The sequence below is a fragment of the Glandiceps talaboti genome, chromosome 10 (assembly GCF_964340395.1).
Source record: "Glandiceps talaboti chromosome 10, keGlaTala1.1, whole genome shotgun sequence".
NCBI classification, from domain to species: domain Eukaryota; kingdom Metazoa; phylum Hemichordata; class Enteropneusta; family Spengelidae; genus Glandiceps; species Glandiceps talaboti.
The window spans coordinates 20,280,766-20,295,478 of record NC_135558.1 but is presented as its reverse complement, the minus strand read 5'-3'; the positions used below and the strand labels follow the sequence as shown (position 1 = coordinate 20,295,478).

The 14,713-nt window shown below is 39.4% G+C and overlaps 22 non-coding genes across 22 annotated transcripts; all 22 read right to left on the bottom strand.

Moving 5' to 3' along the window:
* Positions 1-447: 447 nt before the first annotated feature.
* On the bottom strand, positions 448-566 carry LOC144441786 (5S ribosomal RNA). Its single transcript, XR_013481500.1, has one exon. It is a non-coding gene; the product is annotated as a 5S ribosomal RNA (ribosomal RNA).
* A 538-nt stretch (positions 567-1,104) lies between these two features.
* LOC144441774 (5S ribosomal RNA) lies at positions 1,105-1,223 on the bottom strand. The gene has a single exon (XR_013481489.1). It is a non-coding gene; the product is annotated as a 5S ribosomal RNA (ribosomal RNA).
* A 539-nt stretch (positions 1,224-1,762) lies between these two features.
* Positions 1,763-1,881, bottom strand: LOC144441763 (5S ribosomal RNA). The gene has a single exon (XR_013481478.1). It is a non-coding gene; the product is annotated as a 5S ribosomal RNA (ribosomal RNA).
* Positions 1,882-2,418: 537 nt separating this feature from the next.
* LOC144441751 (5S ribosomal RNA) lies at positions 2,419-2,537 on the bottom strand. Its single transcript, XR_013481466.1, has one exon. It is a non-coding gene; the product is annotated as a 5S ribosomal RNA (ribosomal RNA).
* Positions 2,538-3,075: 538 nt separating this feature from the next.
* Positions 3,076-3,194, bottom strand: LOC144441740 (5S ribosomal RNA). Its single transcript, XR_013481455.1, has one exon. It is a non-coding gene; the product is annotated as a 5S ribosomal RNA (ribosomal RNA).
* A 538-nt stretch (positions 3,195-3,732) lies between these two features.
* On the bottom strand, positions 3,733-3,851 carry LOC144441728 (5S ribosomal RNA). The gene has a single exon (XR_013481444.1). It is a non-coding gene; the product is annotated as a 5S ribosomal RNA (ribosomal RNA).
* Positions 3,852-4,389: 538 nt separating this feature from the next.
* Positions 4,390-4,508, bottom strand: LOC144441716 (5S ribosomal RNA). Its single transcript, XR_013481433.1, has one exon. It is a non-coding gene; the product is annotated as a 5S ribosomal RNA (ribosomal RNA).
* Positions 4,509-5,045: 537 nt separating this feature from the next.
* LOC144441704 (5S ribosomal RNA) lies at positions 5,046-5,164 on the bottom strand. The gene has a single exon (XR_013481422.1). It is a non-coding gene; the product is annotated as a 5S ribosomal RNA (ribosomal RNA).
* A 538-nt stretch (positions 5,165-5,702) lies between these two features.
* On the bottom strand, positions 5,703-5,821 carry LOC144441693 (5S ribosomal RNA). Its single transcript, XR_013481411.1, has one exon. It is a non-coding gene; the product is annotated as a 5S ribosomal RNA (ribosomal RNA).
* A 538-nt stretch (positions 5,822-6,359) lies between these two features.
* Positions 6,360-6,478, bottom strand: LOC144441806 (5S ribosomal RNA). The gene has a single exon (XR_013481519.1). It is a non-coding gene; the product is annotated as a 5S ribosomal RNA (ribosomal RNA).
* Positions 6,479-7,016: 538 nt separating this feature from the next.
* On the bottom strand, positions 7,017-7,135 carry LOC144441680 (5S ribosomal RNA). Its single transcript, XR_013481400.1, has one exon. It is a non-coding gene; the product is annotated as a 5S ribosomal RNA (ribosomal RNA).
* Positions 7,136-7,673: 538 nt separating this feature from the next.
* On the bottom strand, positions 7,674-7,792 carry LOC144441668 (5S ribosomal RNA). The gene has a single exon (XR_013481389.1). It is a non-coding gene; the product is annotated as a 5S ribosomal RNA (ribosomal RNA).
* Positions 7,793-8,330: 538 nt separating this feature from the next.
* LOC144441656 (5S ribosomal RNA) lies at positions 8,331-8,449 on the bottom strand. The gene has a single exon (XR_013481377.1). It is a non-coding gene; the product is annotated as a 5S ribosomal RNA (ribosomal RNA).
* A 538-nt stretch (positions 8,450-8,987) lies between these two features.
* Positions 8,988-9,106, bottom strand: LOC144441644 (5S ribosomal RNA). Its single transcript, XR_013481366.1, has one exon. It is a non-coding gene; the product is annotated as a 5S ribosomal RNA (ribosomal RNA).
* A 538-nt stretch (positions 9,107-9,644) lies between these two features.
* LOC144441808 (5S ribosomal RNA) lies at positions 9,645-9,763 on the bottom strand. The gene has a single exon (XR_013481521.1). It is a non-coding gene; the product is annotated as a 5S ribosomal RNA (ribosomal RNA).
* A 538-nt stretch (positions 9,764-10,301) lies between these two features.
* On the bottom strand, positions 10,302-10,420 carry LOC144441632 (5S ribosomal RNA). The gene has a single exon (XR_013481354.1). It is a non-coding gene; the product is annotated as a 5S ribosomal RNA (ribosomal RNA).
* A 538-nt stretch (positions 10,421-10,958) lies between these two features.
* LOC144441620 (5S ribosomal RNA) lies at positions 10,959-11,077 on the bottom strand. Its single transcript, XR_013481343.1, has one exon. It is a non-coding gene; the product is annotated as a 5S ribosomal RNA (ribosomal RNA).
* A 538-nt stretch (positions 11,078-11,615) lies between these two features.
* LOC144441608 (5S ribosomal RNA) lies at positions 11,616-11,734 on the bottom strand. Its single transcript, XR_013481332.1, has one exon. It is a non-coding gene; the product is annotated as a 5S ribosomal RNA (ribosomal RNA).
* A 539-nt stretch (positions 11,735-12,273) lies between these two features.
* On the bottom strand, positions 12,274-12,392 carry LOC144441596 (5S ribosomal RNA). The gene has a single exon (XR_013481321.1). It is a non-coding gene; the product is annotated as a 5S ribosomal RNA (ribosomal RNA).
* A 538-nt stretch (positions 12,393-12,930) lies between these two features.
* LOC144441585 (5S ribosomal RNA) lies at positions 12,931-13,049 on the bottom strand. The gene has a single exon (XR_013481310.1). It is a non-coding gene; the product is annotated as a 5S ribosomal RNA (ribosomal RNA).
* A 538-nt stretch (positions 13,050-13,587) lies between these two features.
* Positions 13,588-13,706, bottom strand: LOC144441574 (5S ribosomal RNA). The gene has a single exon (XR_013481299.1). It is a non-coding gene; the product is annotated as a 5S ribosomal RNA (ribosomal RNA).
* Positions 13,707-14,245: 539 nt separating this feature from the next.
* On the bottom strand, positions 14,246-14,364 carry LOC144441562 (5S ribosomal RNA). The gene has a single exon (XR_013481288.1). It is a non-coding gene; the product is annotated as a 5S ribosomal RNA (ribosomal RNA).
* Positions 14,365-14,713: the final 349 nt, after the last annotated feature.

Sequence of the window (14,713 nt, the reverse complement as noted above, 5' to 3'; positions counted from 1 at the left end):
AACAATGTGTTTTTCCGATAACCCGACCAACCCTATTTTTGGGGGCAGTAATTTGTTTTTTAAATGGCGAGAGAAGTTATCCGTACTGACTTAAAACTGTAATCGCAATATGTGAGTGAACACATAGATCGCCGCATCAGATAGATACTGTATTCATGGTATGTCGTATGTTGTTGCTACAGGTGGTTGTTGCTCAGGGTGTTCGTTGCTCTCAGAACAAGTTGAAAAATAACCATACAAACATATCTCGAGTAAAATGAAAAGAAATGAAAAAAAATATAAAATACCTAATGGTTACTTTTTGTCGTAGATGGCGCTCGTCACAAGAGGCGCAACCCCGAGCAGTTCACGTCATTGTCGTAAGACTCGTAACGATAAAAAAAAATGATCATACAAACATATCTCGAGTAAAATGAAAAGAAATGAAAAACAAATATAAAATAGAAACGCCTACGGCACGTGGTATTCCCAGGCGGTCTCCCATCCAAGTACTAACCACGCCCGACGCAGCTTAACTTCGGTGATCGGACGAGAACCGGTGTTTTCTACGTAGTATGGCCGTAGGCAAGTACTTACAGCAAAGTTATAAGGTTATATACTAACGACTCGTTTAATACCCACTAGAAAATACTGAAAGACAGTTACCAGTAAACAGAAACAATGTGTTTTTCCGATAACCCGACCAACCCTATTTTTGGGGGCAGTAATTTGTTTTTTAAATGGCGAGAGAAGTTATCCGTAGTGACTTAAAACTGTAATCGCAATATGTGAGTGAACACATAGATCGCCGCATCAGATAGATACTGTATTCATGGTATGTCGTATGTTGTTGCTACAGGTGGTTGTTGCTCAGGGTGTTCGTTGCTCTCAGAACAAGTTGAAAAATAACCATACAAACATATCTCGAGTAAAATGAAAAGAAATGAAAAAAAATATAAAATACCTAATGGTTACTTTTTGTCGTAGATGGCGCTCGTCACAAGAGGCGCAACCCCGAGCAGTTCACGTCATTGTCGTAAGACTCGTAACGATAAAAAAAAAATGATCATACAAACATATCTCGAGTAAAATGAAAAGAAATGAAAAACAAATATAAAATAGAAACGCCTACGGCACGTGGTATTCCCAGGCGGTCTCCCATCCAAGTACTAACCACGCCCGACGCAGCTTAACTTCGGTGATCGGACGAGAACCGGTGTTTTCTACGTAGTATGGCCGTAGGCAAGTACTTACAGCAAAGTTATAAGGTTATATACTAACGACTCGTTTAATACCCACTAGAAAATACTGAAAGACAGTTACCAGTAAACAGAAACAATGTGTTTTTCCGATAACCCGACCAACCCTATTTTTGGGGGCAGTAATTTGTTTTTTAAATGGCGAGAGAAGTTATCCGTAGTGACTTAAAACTGTAATCGCAATATGTGAGTGAACACATAGATCGCCGCATCAGATAGATACTGTATTCATGGTATGTCGTATGTTGTTGCTACAGGTGGTTGTTGCTCAGGGTGTTCGTTGCTCTCAGAACAAGTTGAAAAATAACCATACAAACATATCTCGAGTAAAATGAAAAGAAATGAAAAAAAATATAAAATACCTAATGGTTACTTTTTGTCGTAGATGGCGCTCGTCACAAGAGGCGCAACCCCGAGCAGTTCACGTCATTGTCGTAAGACTCGTAACGATAAAAAAAAAAATGATCATACAAACATATCTCGAGTAAAATGAAAAGAAATGAAAAACAAATATAAAATAGAAACGCCTACGGCACGTGGTATTCCCAGGCGGTCTCCCATCCAAGTACTAACCACGCCCGACGCAGCTTAACTTCGGTGATCGGACGAGAACCGGTGTTTTCTACGTAGTATGGCCGTAGGCAAGTACTTACAGCAAAGTTATAAGGTTATATACTAACGACTCGTTTAATACCCACTAGAAAATACTGAAAGACAGTTACCAGTAAACAGAAACAATGTGTTTTTCCGATAACCCGACCAACCCTATTTTTGGGGGCAGTAATTTGTTTTTTAAATGGCGAGAGAAGTTATCCGTAGTGACTTAAAACTGTAATCGCAATATGTGAGTGAACACATAGATCGCCGCATCAGATAGATACTGTATTCATGGTATGTCGTATGTTGTTGCTACAGGTGGTTGTTGCTCAGGGTGTTCGTTGCTCTCAGAACAAGTTGAAAAATAACCATACAAACATATCTCGAGTAAAATGAAAAGAAATGAAAAAAAAAAAAAAAAACCTAATGGTTACTTTTTGTCGTAGATGGCGCTCGTCACAAGAGGCGCAACCCCGAGCAGTTCACGTCATTGTCGTAAGACTCGTAACGATAAAAAAAAATGATCATACAAACATATCTCGAGTAAAATGAAAAGAAATGAAAAACAAATATAAAATAGAAACGCCTACGGCACGTGGTATTCCCAGGCGGTCTCCCATCCAAGTACTAACCACGCCCGACGCAGCTTAACTTCGGTGATCGGACGAGAACCGGTGTTTTCTACGTAGTATGGCCGTAGGCAAGTACTTACAGCAAAGTTATAAGGTTATATACTAACGACTCGTTTAATACCCACTAGAAAATACTGAAAGACAGTTACCAGTAAACAGAAACAATGTGTTTTTCCGATAACCCGACCAACCCTATTTTTGGGGGCAGTAATTTGTTTTTTAAATGGCGAGAGAAGTTATCCGTACTGACTTAAAACTGTAATCGCAATATGTGAGTGAACACATAGATCGCCGCATCAGATAGATACTGTATTCATGGTATGTCGTATGTTGTTGCTACAGGTGGTTGTTGCTCAGGGTGTTCGTTGCTCTCAGAACAAGTTGAAAAATAACCATACAAACATATCTCGAGTAAAATGAAAAGAAATGAAAAAAAATATAAAATACCTAATGGTTACTTTTTGTCGTAGATGGCGCTCGTCACAAGAGGCGCAACCCCGAGCAGTTCACGTCATTGTCGTAAGACTCGTAACGATAAAAAAAAAATGATCATACAAACATATCTCGAGTAAAATGAAAAGAAATGAAAAACAAATATAAAATAGAAACGCCTACGGCACGTGGTATTCCCAGGCGGTCTCCCATCCAAGTACTAACCACGCCCGACGCAGCTTAACTTCGGTGATCGGACGAGAACCGGTGTTTTCTACGTAGTATGGCCGTAGGCAAGTACTTACAGCAAAGTTATAAGGTTATATACTAACGACTCGTTTAATACCCACTAGAAAATACTGAAAGACAGTTACCAGTAAACAGAAACAATGTGTTTTTCCGATAACCCGACCAACCCTATTTTTGGGGGCAGTAATTTGTTTTTTAAATGGCGAGAGAAGTTATCCGTACTGACTTAAAACTGTAATCGCAATATGTGAGTGAACACATAGATCGCCGCATCAGATAGATACTGTATTCATGGTATGTCGTATGTTGTTGCTACAGGTGGTTGTTGCTCAGGGTGTTCGTTGCTCTCAGAACAAGTTGAAAAATAACCATACAAACATATCTCGAGTAAAATGAAAAGAAATGAAAAAAAATATAAAATACCTAATGGTTACTTTTTGTCGTAGATGGCGCTCGTCACAAGAGGCGCAACCCCGAGCAGTTCACGTCATTGTCGTAAGACTCGTAACGATAAAAAAAAAATGATCATACAAACATATCTCGAGTAAAATGAAAAGAAATGAAAAACAAATATAAAATAGAAACGCCTACGGCACGTGGTATTCCCAGGCGGTCTCCCATCCAAGTACTAACCACGCCCGACGCAGCTTAACTTCGGTGATCGGACGAGAACCGGTGTTTTCTACGTAGTATGGCCGTAGGCAAGTACTTACAGCAAAGTTATAAGGTTATATACTAACGACTCGTTTAATACCCACTAGAAAATACTGAAAGACAGTTACCAGTAAACAGAAACAATGTGTTTTTCCGATAACCCGACCAACCCTATTTTTGGGGGCAGTAATTTGTTTTTTAAATGGCGAGAGAAGTTATCCGTACTGACTTAAAACTGTAATCGCAATATGTGAGTGAACACATAGATCGCCGCATCAGATAGATACTGTATTCATGGTATGTCGTATGTTGTTGCTACAGGTGGTTGTTGCTCAGGGTGTTCGTTGCTCTCAGAACAAGTTGAAAAATAACCATACAAACATATCTCGAGTAAAATGAAAAGAAATGAAAAAAAATATAAAATACCTAATGGTTACTTTTTGTCGTAGATGGCGCTCGTCACAAGAGGCGCAACCCCGAGCAGTTCACGTCATTGTCGTAAGACTCGTAACGATAAAAAAAAAATGATCATACAAACATATCTCGAGTAAAATGAAAAGAAATGAAAAACAAATATAAAATAGAAACGCCTACGGCACGTGGTATTCCCAGGCGGTCTCCCATCCAAGTACTAACCACGCCCGACGCAGCTTAACTTCGGTGATCGGACGAGAACCGGTGTTTTCTACGTAGTATGGCCGTAGGCAAGTACTTACAGCAAAGTTATAAGGTTATATACTAACGACTCGTTTAATACCCACTAGAAAATACTGAAAGACAGTTACCAGTAAACAGAAACAATGTGTTTTTCCGATAACCCGACCAACCCTATTTTTGGGGGCAGTAATTTGTTTTTTAAATGGCGAGAGAAGTTATCCGTAGTGACTTAAAACTGTAATCGCAATATGTGAGTGAACACATAGATCGCCGCATCAGATAGATACTGTATTCATGGTATGTCGTATGTTGTTGCTACAGGTGGTTGTTGCTCAGGGTGTTCGTTGCTCTCAGAACAAGTTGAAAAATAACCATACAAACATATCTCGAGTAAAATGAAAAGAAATGAAAAAAAATATAAAATACCTAATGGTTACTTTTTGTCGTAGATGGCGCTCGTCACAAGAGGCGCAACCCCGAGCAGTTCACGTCATTGTCGTAAGACTCGTAACGATAAAAAAAAATGATCATACAAACATATCTCGAGTAAAATGAAAAGAAATGAAAAACAAATATAAAATAGAAACGCCTACGGCACGTGGTATTCCCAGGCGGTCTCCCATCCAAGTACTAACCACGCCCGACGCAGCTTAACTTCGGTGATCGGACGAGAACCGGTGTTTTCTACGTAGTATGGCCGTAGGCAAGTACTTACAGCAAAGTTATAAGGTTATATACTAACGACTCGTTTAATACCCACTAGAAAATACTGAAAGACAGTTACCAGTAAACAGAAACAATGTGTTTTTCCGATAACCCGACCAACCCAATTTTTGGGGGCAGTAATTTGTTTTTTAAATGGCGAGAGAAGTTATCCGTACTGACTTAAAACTGTAATCGCAATATGTGAGTGAACACATAGATCGCCGCATCAGATAGATACTGTATTCATGGTATGTCGTATGTTGTTGCTACAGGTGGTTGTTGCTCAGGGTGTTCGTTGCTCTCAGAACAAGTTGAAAAATAACCATACAAACATATCTCGAGTAAAATGAAAAGAAATGAAAAAAAATATAAAATACCTAATGGTTACTTTTTGTCGTAGATGGCGCTCGTCACAAGAGGCGCAACCCCGAGCAGTTCACGTCATTGTCGTAAGACTCGTAACGATAAAAAAAAAATGATCATACAAACATATCTCGAGTAAAATGAAAAGAAATGAAAAACAAATATAAAATAGAAACGCCTACGGCACGTGGTATTCCCAGGCGGTCTCCCATCCAAGTACTAACCACGCCCGACGCAGCTTAACTTCGGTGATCGGACGAGAACCGGTGTTTTCTACGTAGTATGGCCGTAGGCAAGTACTTACAGCAAAGTTATAAGGTTATATACTAACGACTCGTTTAATACCCACTAGAAAATACTGAAAGACAGTTACCAGTAAACAGAAACAATGTGTTTTTCCGATAACCCGACCAACCCTATTTTTGGGGGCAGTAATTTGTTTTTTAAATGGCGAGAGAAGTTATCCGTAGTGACTTAAAACTGTAATCGCAATATGTGAGTGAACACATAGATCGCCGCATCAGATAGATACTGTATTCATGGTATGTCGTATGTTGTTGCTACAGGTGGTTGTTGCTCAGGGTGTTCGTTGCTCTCAGAACAAGTTGAAAAATAACCATACAAACATATCTCGAGTAAAATGAAAAGAAATGAAAAAAAATATAAAATACCTAATGGTTACTTTTTGTCGTAGATGGCGCTCGTCACAAGAGGCGCAACCCCGAGCAGTTCACGTCATTGTCGTAAGACTCGTAACGATAAAAAAAAAATGATCATACAAACATATCTCGAGTAAAATGAAAAGAAATGAAAAACAAATATAAAATAGAAACGCCCACGGCACGTGGTATTCCCAGGCGGTCTCCCATCCAAGTACTAACCACGCCCGACGCAGCTTAACTTCGGTGATCGGACGAGAACCGGTGTTTTCTACGTAGTATGGCCGTAGGCAAGTACTTACAGCAAAGTTATAAGGTTATATACTAACGACTCGTTTAATACCCACTAGAAAATACTGAAAGACAGTTACCAGTAAACAGAAACAATGTGTTTTTCCGATAACCCGACCAACCCTATTTTTGGGGGCAGTAATTTGTTTTTTAAATGGCGAGAGAAGTTATCCGTACTGACTTAAAACTGTAATCGCAATATGTGAGTGAACACATAGATCGCCGCATCAGATAGATACTGTATTCATGGTATGTCGTATGTTGTTGCTACAGGTGGTTGTTGCTCAGGGTGTTCGTTGCTCTCAGAACAAGTTGAAAAATAACCATACAAACATATCTCGAGTAAAATGAAAAGAAATGAAAAAAAATATAAAATACCTAATGGTTACTTTTTGTCGTAGATGGCGCTCGTCACAAGAGGCGCAACCCCGAGCAGTTCACGTCATTGTCGTAAGACTCGTAACGATAAAAAAAAAATGATCATACAAACATATCTCGAGTAAAATGAAAAGAAATGAAAAACAAATATAAAATAGAAACGCCTACGGCACGTGGTATTCCCAGGCGGTCTCCCATCCAAGTACTAACCACGCCCGACGCAGCTTAACTTCGGTGATCGGACGAGAACCGGTGTTTTCTACGTAGTATGGCCGTAGGCAAGTACTTACAGCAAAGTTATAAGGTTATATACTAACGACTCGTTTAATACCCACTAGAAAATACTGAAAGACAGTTACCAGTAAACAGAAACAATGTGTTTTTCCGATAACCCGACCAACCCTATTTTTGGGGGCAGTAATTTGTTTTTTAAATGGCGAGAGAAGTTATCCGTACTGACTTAAAACTGTAATCGCAATATGTGAGTGAACACATAGATCGCCGCATCAGATAGATACTGTATTCATGGTATGTCGTATGTTGTTGCTACAGGTGGTTGTTGCTCAGGGTGTTCGTTGCTCTCAGAACAAGTTGAAAAATAACCATACAAACATATCTCGAGTAAAATGAAAAGAAATGAAAAAAAATATAAAATACCTAATGGTTACTTTTTGTCGTAGATGGCGCTCGTCACAAGAGGCGCAACCCCGAGCAGTTCACGTCATTGTCGTAAGACTCGTAACGATAAAAAAAAAATGATCATACAAACATATCTCGAGTAAAATGAAAAGAAATGAAAAACAAATATAAAATAGAAACGCCTACGGCACGTGGTATTCCCAGGCGGTCTCCCATCCAAGTACTAACCACGCCCGACGCAGCTTAACTTCGGTGATCGGACGAGAACCGGTGTTTTCTACGTAGTATGGCCGTAGGCAAGTACTTACAGCAAAGTTATAAGGTTATATACTAACGACTCGTTTAATACCCACTAGAAAATACTGAAAGACAGTTACCAGTAAACAGAAACAATGTGTTTTTCCGATAACCCGACCAACCCTATTTTTGGGGGCAGTAATTTGTTTTTTAAATGGCGAGAGAAGTTATCCGTACTGACTTAAAACTGTAATCGCAATATGTGAGTGAACACATAGATCGCCGCATCAGATAGATACTGTATTCATGGTATGTCGTATGTTGTTGCTACAGGTGGTTGTTGCTCAGGGTGTTCGTTGCTCTCAGAACAAGTTGAAAAATAACCATACAAACATATCTCGAGTAAAATGAAAAGAAATGAAAAAAAATATAAAATACCTAATGGTTACTTTTTGTCGTAGATGGCGCTCGTCACAAGAGGCGCAACCCCGAGCAGTTCACGTCATTGTCGTAAGACTCGTAACGATAAAAAAAAAATGATCATACAAACATATCTCGAGTAAAATGAAAAGAAATGAAAAACAAATATAAAATAGAAACGCCTACGGCACGTGGTATTCCCAGGCGGTCTCCCATCCAAGTACTAACCACGCCCGACGCAGCTTAACTTCGGTGATCGGACGAGAACCGGTGTTTTCTACGTAGTATGGCCGTAGGCAAGTACTTACAGCAAAGTTATAAGGTTATATACTAACGACTCGTTTAATACCCACTAGAAAATACTGAAAGACAGTTACCAGTAAACAGAAACAATGTGTTTTTCCGATAACCCGACCAACCCTATTTTTGGGGGCAGTAATTTGTTTTTTAAATGGCGAGAGAAGTTATCCGTACTGACTTAAAACTGTAATCGCAATATGTGAGTGAACACATAGATCGCCGCATCAGATAGATACTGTATTCATGGTATGTCGTATGTTGTTGCTACAGGTGGTTGTTGCTCAGGGTGTTCGTTGCTCTCAGAACAAGTTGAAAAATAACCATACAAACATATCTCGAGTAAAATGAAAAGAAATGAAAAAAAATATAAAATACCTAATGGTTACTTTTTGTCGTAGATGGCGCTCGTCACAAGAGGCGCAACCCCGAGCAGTTCACGTCATTGTCGTAAGACTCGTAACGATAAAAAAAAAATGATCATACAAACATATCTCGAGTAAAATGAAAAGAAATGAAAAACAAATATAAAATAGAAACGCCTACGGCACGTGGTATTCCCAGGCGGTCTCCCATCCAAGTACTAACCACGCCCGACGCAGCTTAACTTCGGTGATCGGACGAGAACCGGTGTTTTCTACGTAGTATGGCCGTAGGCAAGTACTTACAGCAAAGTTATAAGGTTATATACTAACGACTCGTTTAATACCCACTAGAAAATACTGAAAGACAGTTACCAGTAAACAGAAACAATGTGTTTTTCCGATAACCCGACCAACCCTATTTTTGGGGGCAGTAATTTGTTTTTTAAATGGCGAGAGAAGTTATCCGTACTGACTTAAAACTGTAATCGCAATATGTGAGTGAACACATAGATCGCCGCATCAGATAGATACTGTATTCATGGTATGTCGTATGTTGTTGCTACAGGTGGTTGTTGCTCAGGGTGTTCGTTGCTCTCAGAACAAGTTGAAAAATAACCATACAAACATATCTCGAGTAAAATGAAAAGAAATGAAAAAAAATATAAAATACCTAATGGTTACTTTTTGTCGTAGATGGCGCTCGTCACAAGAGGCGCAACCCCGAGCAGTTCACGTCATTGTCGTAAGACTCGTAACGATAAAAAAAAAATGATCATACAAACATATCTCGAGTAAAATGAAAAGAAATGAAAAACAAATATAAAATAGAAACGCCTACGGCACGTGGTATTCCCAGGCGGTATCCCATCCAAGTACTAACCACGCCCGACGCAGCTTAACTTCGGTGATCGGACGAGAACCGGTGTTTTCTACGTAGTATGGCCGTAGGCAAGTACTTACAGCAAAGTTATAAGGTTATATACTAACGACTCGTTTAATACCCACTAGAAAATACTGAAAGACAGTTACCAGTAAACAGAAACAATGTGTTTTTCCGATAACCCGACCAACCCTATTTTTGGGGGCAGTAATTTGTTTTTTAAATGGCGAGAGAAGTTATCCGTACTGACTTAAAACTGTAATCGCAATATGTGAGTGAACACATAGATCGCCGCATCAGATAGATACTGTATTCATGGTATGTCGTATGTTGTTGCTACAGGTGGTTGTTGCTCAGGGTGTTCGTTGCTCTCAGAACAAGTTGAAAAATAACCATACAAACATATCTCGAGTAAAATGAAAAGAAATGAAAAAAAATATAAAATACCTAATGGTTACTTTTTGTCGTAGATGGCGCTCGTCACAAGAGGCGCAACCCCGAGCAGTTCACGTCATTGTCGTAAGACTCGTAACGATAAAAAAAAAATGATCATACAAACATATCTCGAGTAAAATGAAAAGAAATGAAAAACAAATATAAAATAGAAACGCCTACGGCACGTGGTATTCCCAGGCGGTCTCCCATCCAAGTACTAACCACGCCCGACGCAGCTTAACTTCGGTGATCGGACGAGAACCGGTGTTTTCTACGTAGTATGGCCGTAGGCAAGTACTTACAGCAAAGTTATAAGGTTATATACTAACGACTCGTTTAATACCCACTAGAAAATACTGAAAGACAGTTACCAGTAAACAGAAACAATGTGTTTTTCCGATAACCCGACCAACCCTATTTTTGGGGGCAGTAATTTGTTTTTTAAATGGCGAGAGAAGTTATCCGTACTGACTTAAAACTGTAATCGCAATATGTGAGTGAACACATAGATCGCCGCATCAGATAGATACTGTATTCATGGTATGTCGTATGTTGTTGCTACAGGTGGTTGTTGCTCAGGGTGTTCGTTGCTCTCAGAACAAGTTGAAAAATAACCATACAAACATATCTCGAGTAAAATGAAAAGAAATGAAAAAAAATATAAAATACCTAATGGTTACTTTTTGTCGTAGATGGCGCTCGTCACAAGAGGCGCAACCCCGAGCAGTTCACGTCATTGTCGTAAGACTCGTAACGATAAAAAAAAAATGATCATACAAACATATCTCGAGTAAAATGAAAAGAAATGAAAAACAAATATAAAATAGAAACGCCTACGGCACGTGGTATTCCCAGGCGGTCTCCCATCCAAGTACTAACCACGCCCGACGCAGCTTAACTTCGGTGATCGGACGAGAACCGGTGTTTTCTACGTAGTATGGCCGTAGGCAAGTACTTACAGCAAAGTTATAAGGTTATATACTAACGACTCGTTTAATACCCACTAGAAAATACTGAAAGACAGTTACCAGTAAACAGAAACAATGTGTTTTTCCGATAACCCGACCAACCCTATTTTTGGGGGCAGTAATTTGTTTTTTAAATGGCGAGAGAAGTTATCCGTACTGACTTAAAACTGTAATCGCAATATGTGAGTGAACACATAGATCGCCGCATCAGATAGATACTGTATTCATGGTATGTCGTATGTTGTTGCTACAGGTGGTTGTTGCTCAGGGTGTTCGTTGCTCTCAGAACAAGTTGAAAAATAACCATACAAACATATCTCGAGTAAAATGAAAAGAAATGAAAAAAAATATAAAATACCTAATGGTTACTTTTTGTCGTAGATGGCGCTCGTCACAAGAGGCGCAACCCCGAGCAGTTCACGTCATTGTCGTAAGACTCGTAACGATAAAAAAAAAATGATCATACAAACATATCTCGAGTAAAATGAAAAGAAATGAAAAACAAATATAAAATAGAAACGCCTACGGCACGTGGTATTCCCAGGCGGTCTCCCATCCAAGTACTAACCACGCCCGACGCAGCTTAACTTCGGTGATCGGACGAGAACCGGTGTTTTCTACGTAGTATGGCCGTAGGCAAGTACTTACAGCAAAGTTATAAGGTTATATACTAACGACTCGTTTAATACCCACTAGAAAATACTGAAAGACAGTTACCAGTAAACAGAAACAATGTGTTTTTCCGATAACCCGACCAACCCTATTTTTGGGGGGCAGTAATTTGTTTTTTAAATGGCGAGAGAAGTTATCCGTACTGACTTAAAACTGTAATCGCAATATGTGAGTGAACACATAGATCGCCGCATCAGATAGATACTGTATTCATGGTATGTCGTATGTTGTTGCTACAGGTGGTTGTTGCTCAGGGTGTTCGTTGCTCTCAGAACAAGTTGAAAAATAACCATACAAACATATCTCGAGTAAAATGAAAAGAAATGAAAAAAAATATAAAATACCTAATGGTTACTTTTTGTCGTAGATGGCGCTCGTCACAAGAGGCGCAACCCCGAGCAGTTCACGTCATTGTCGTAAGACTCGTAACGATAAAAAAAAAATGATCATACAAACATATCTCGAGTAAAATGAAAAGAAATGAAAAACAAATATAAAATAGAAACGCCTACGGCACGTGGTATTCCCAGGCGGTCTCCCATCCAAGTACTAACCACGCCCGACGCAGCTTAACTTCGGTGATCGGACGAGAACCGGTGTTTTCTACGTAGTATGGCCGTAGGCAAGTACTTACAGCAAAGTTATAAGGTTATATACTAACGACTCGTTTAATACCCACTAGAAAATACTGAAAGACAGTTACCAGTAAACAGAAACAATGTGTTTTTCCGATAACCCGACCAACCCTATTTTTGGGGGCAGTAATTTGTTTTTTAAATGGCGAGAGAAGTTATCCGTACTGACTTAAAACTGTAATCGCAATATGTGAGTGAACACATAGATCGCCGCATCAGATAGATACTGTATTCATGGTATGTCGTATGTTGTTGCTACAGGTGGTTGTTGCTCAGGGTGTTCGTTGCTCTCAGAACAAGTTGAAAAATAACCATACAAACATATCTCGAGTAAAATGAAAAGAAATGAAAAAAAAAAAAAAATACCTAATGGTTACTTTTTGTCGTAGATGGCGCTCGTCACAAGAGGCGCAACCCCGAGCAGTTCACGTCATTGTCGTAAGACTCGTAACGATAAAAAAAAAATGATCATACAAACATATCTCGAGTAAAATGAAAAGAAATGAAAAACAAATATAAAATAGAAACGCCTACGGCACGTGGTATTCCCAGGCGGTCTCCCATCCAAGTACTAACCACGCCCGACGCAGCTTAACTTCGGTGATCGGACGAGAACCGGTGTTTTCTACGTAGTATGGCCGTAGGCAAGTACTTACAGCAAAGTTATAAGGTTATATACTAACGACTCGTTTAATACCCACTAGAAAATACTGAAAGACAGTTACCAGTAAACAGAAACAATGTGTTTTTCCGATAACCCGACCAACCCTATTTTTGGGGGCAGTAATTTGTTTTTTAAATGGCGAGAGAAGTTATCCGTACTGACTTAAAACTGTAATCGCAATATGTGAGTGAACACATAGATCGCCGCATCAGATAGATACTGTATTCATGGTATGTCGTATGTTGTTGCTACAGGTGGTTGTTGCTCAGGGTGTTCGTTGCTCTCAGAACAAGTTGAAAAATAACCATACAAACATATCTCGAGTAAAATGAAAAGAAATGAAAAAAAATATAAAATACCTAATGGTTACTTTTTGTCGTAGATGGCGCTCGTCACAAGAGGCGCAACCCCGAGCAGTTCACGTCATTGTCGTAAGACTCGTAACGATAAAAAAAAAATGATCATACAAACATATCTCGAGTAAAATGAAAAGAAATGAAAAACAAATACAAAATAGAAACGCCTACGGCACGTGGTATTCCCAGGCGGTCTCCCATCCAAGTACTAACCACGCCCGACGCAGCTTAACTTCGGTGATCGGACGAGAACCGGTGTTTTCTACGTAGTATGGCCGTAGGCAAGTACTTACAGCAAAGTTATAAGGTTATATACTAACGACTCGTTTAATACCCACTAGAAAATACTGAAAGACAGTTACCAGTAAACAGAAACAATGTGTTTTTCCGATAACCCGACCAACCCTATTTTTGGGGGGCAGTAATTTGTTTTTTAAATGGCGAGAGAAGTTATCCGTACTGACTTAAAACTGTAATCGCAATATGTGAGTGAACACATAGATCGCCGCATCAGATAGATACTGTATTCATGGTATGTCGTATGTTGTTGCTACAGGTGGTTGTTGCTCAGGGTGTTCGTTGCTCTCAGAACAAGTTGAAAAATAACCATACAAACATATCTCGAGTAAAATGAAAAGAAATGAAAAAAAAAATAAAATACCTAATGGTTACTTTTTGTCGTAGATGGCGCTCGTCACAAGAGGCGCAACCCCGAGCAGTTCACGTCATTGTCGTAAGACTCGTAACGATAAAAAAAAAATGATCATACAAACATATCTCGAGTAAAATGAAAAGAAATGAAAAACAAATATAAAATAGAAACGCCTACGGCACGTGGTATTCCCAGGCGGTCTCCCATCCAAGTACTAACCACGCCCGACGCAGCTTAACTTCGGTGATCGGACGAGAACCGGTGTTTTCTACGTAGTATGGCCGTAGGCAAGTACTTACAGCAAAGTTATAAGGTTATATACTAACGACTCGTTTAATACCCACTAGAAAATACTGAAAGACAGTTACCAGTAAACAGAAACAATGTGTTTTTCCGATAACCCGACCAACCCTATTTTTGGGGGCAGTAATTTGTTTTTTAAATGGCGAGAGAAGTTATCCGTACTGACTTAAAACTGTAATCGCAATATGTGAGTGAACACATAGATCGCCGCATCAGATAGATACTGTATTCATGGTATGTCGTATGTTGTTGCTACAGGTGGTTGTTGCTCAGGGTGTTCGTTGCTCTCAGAACAAGTTGAAAAATAACCATACAAACATATCTCGAGTAAAATG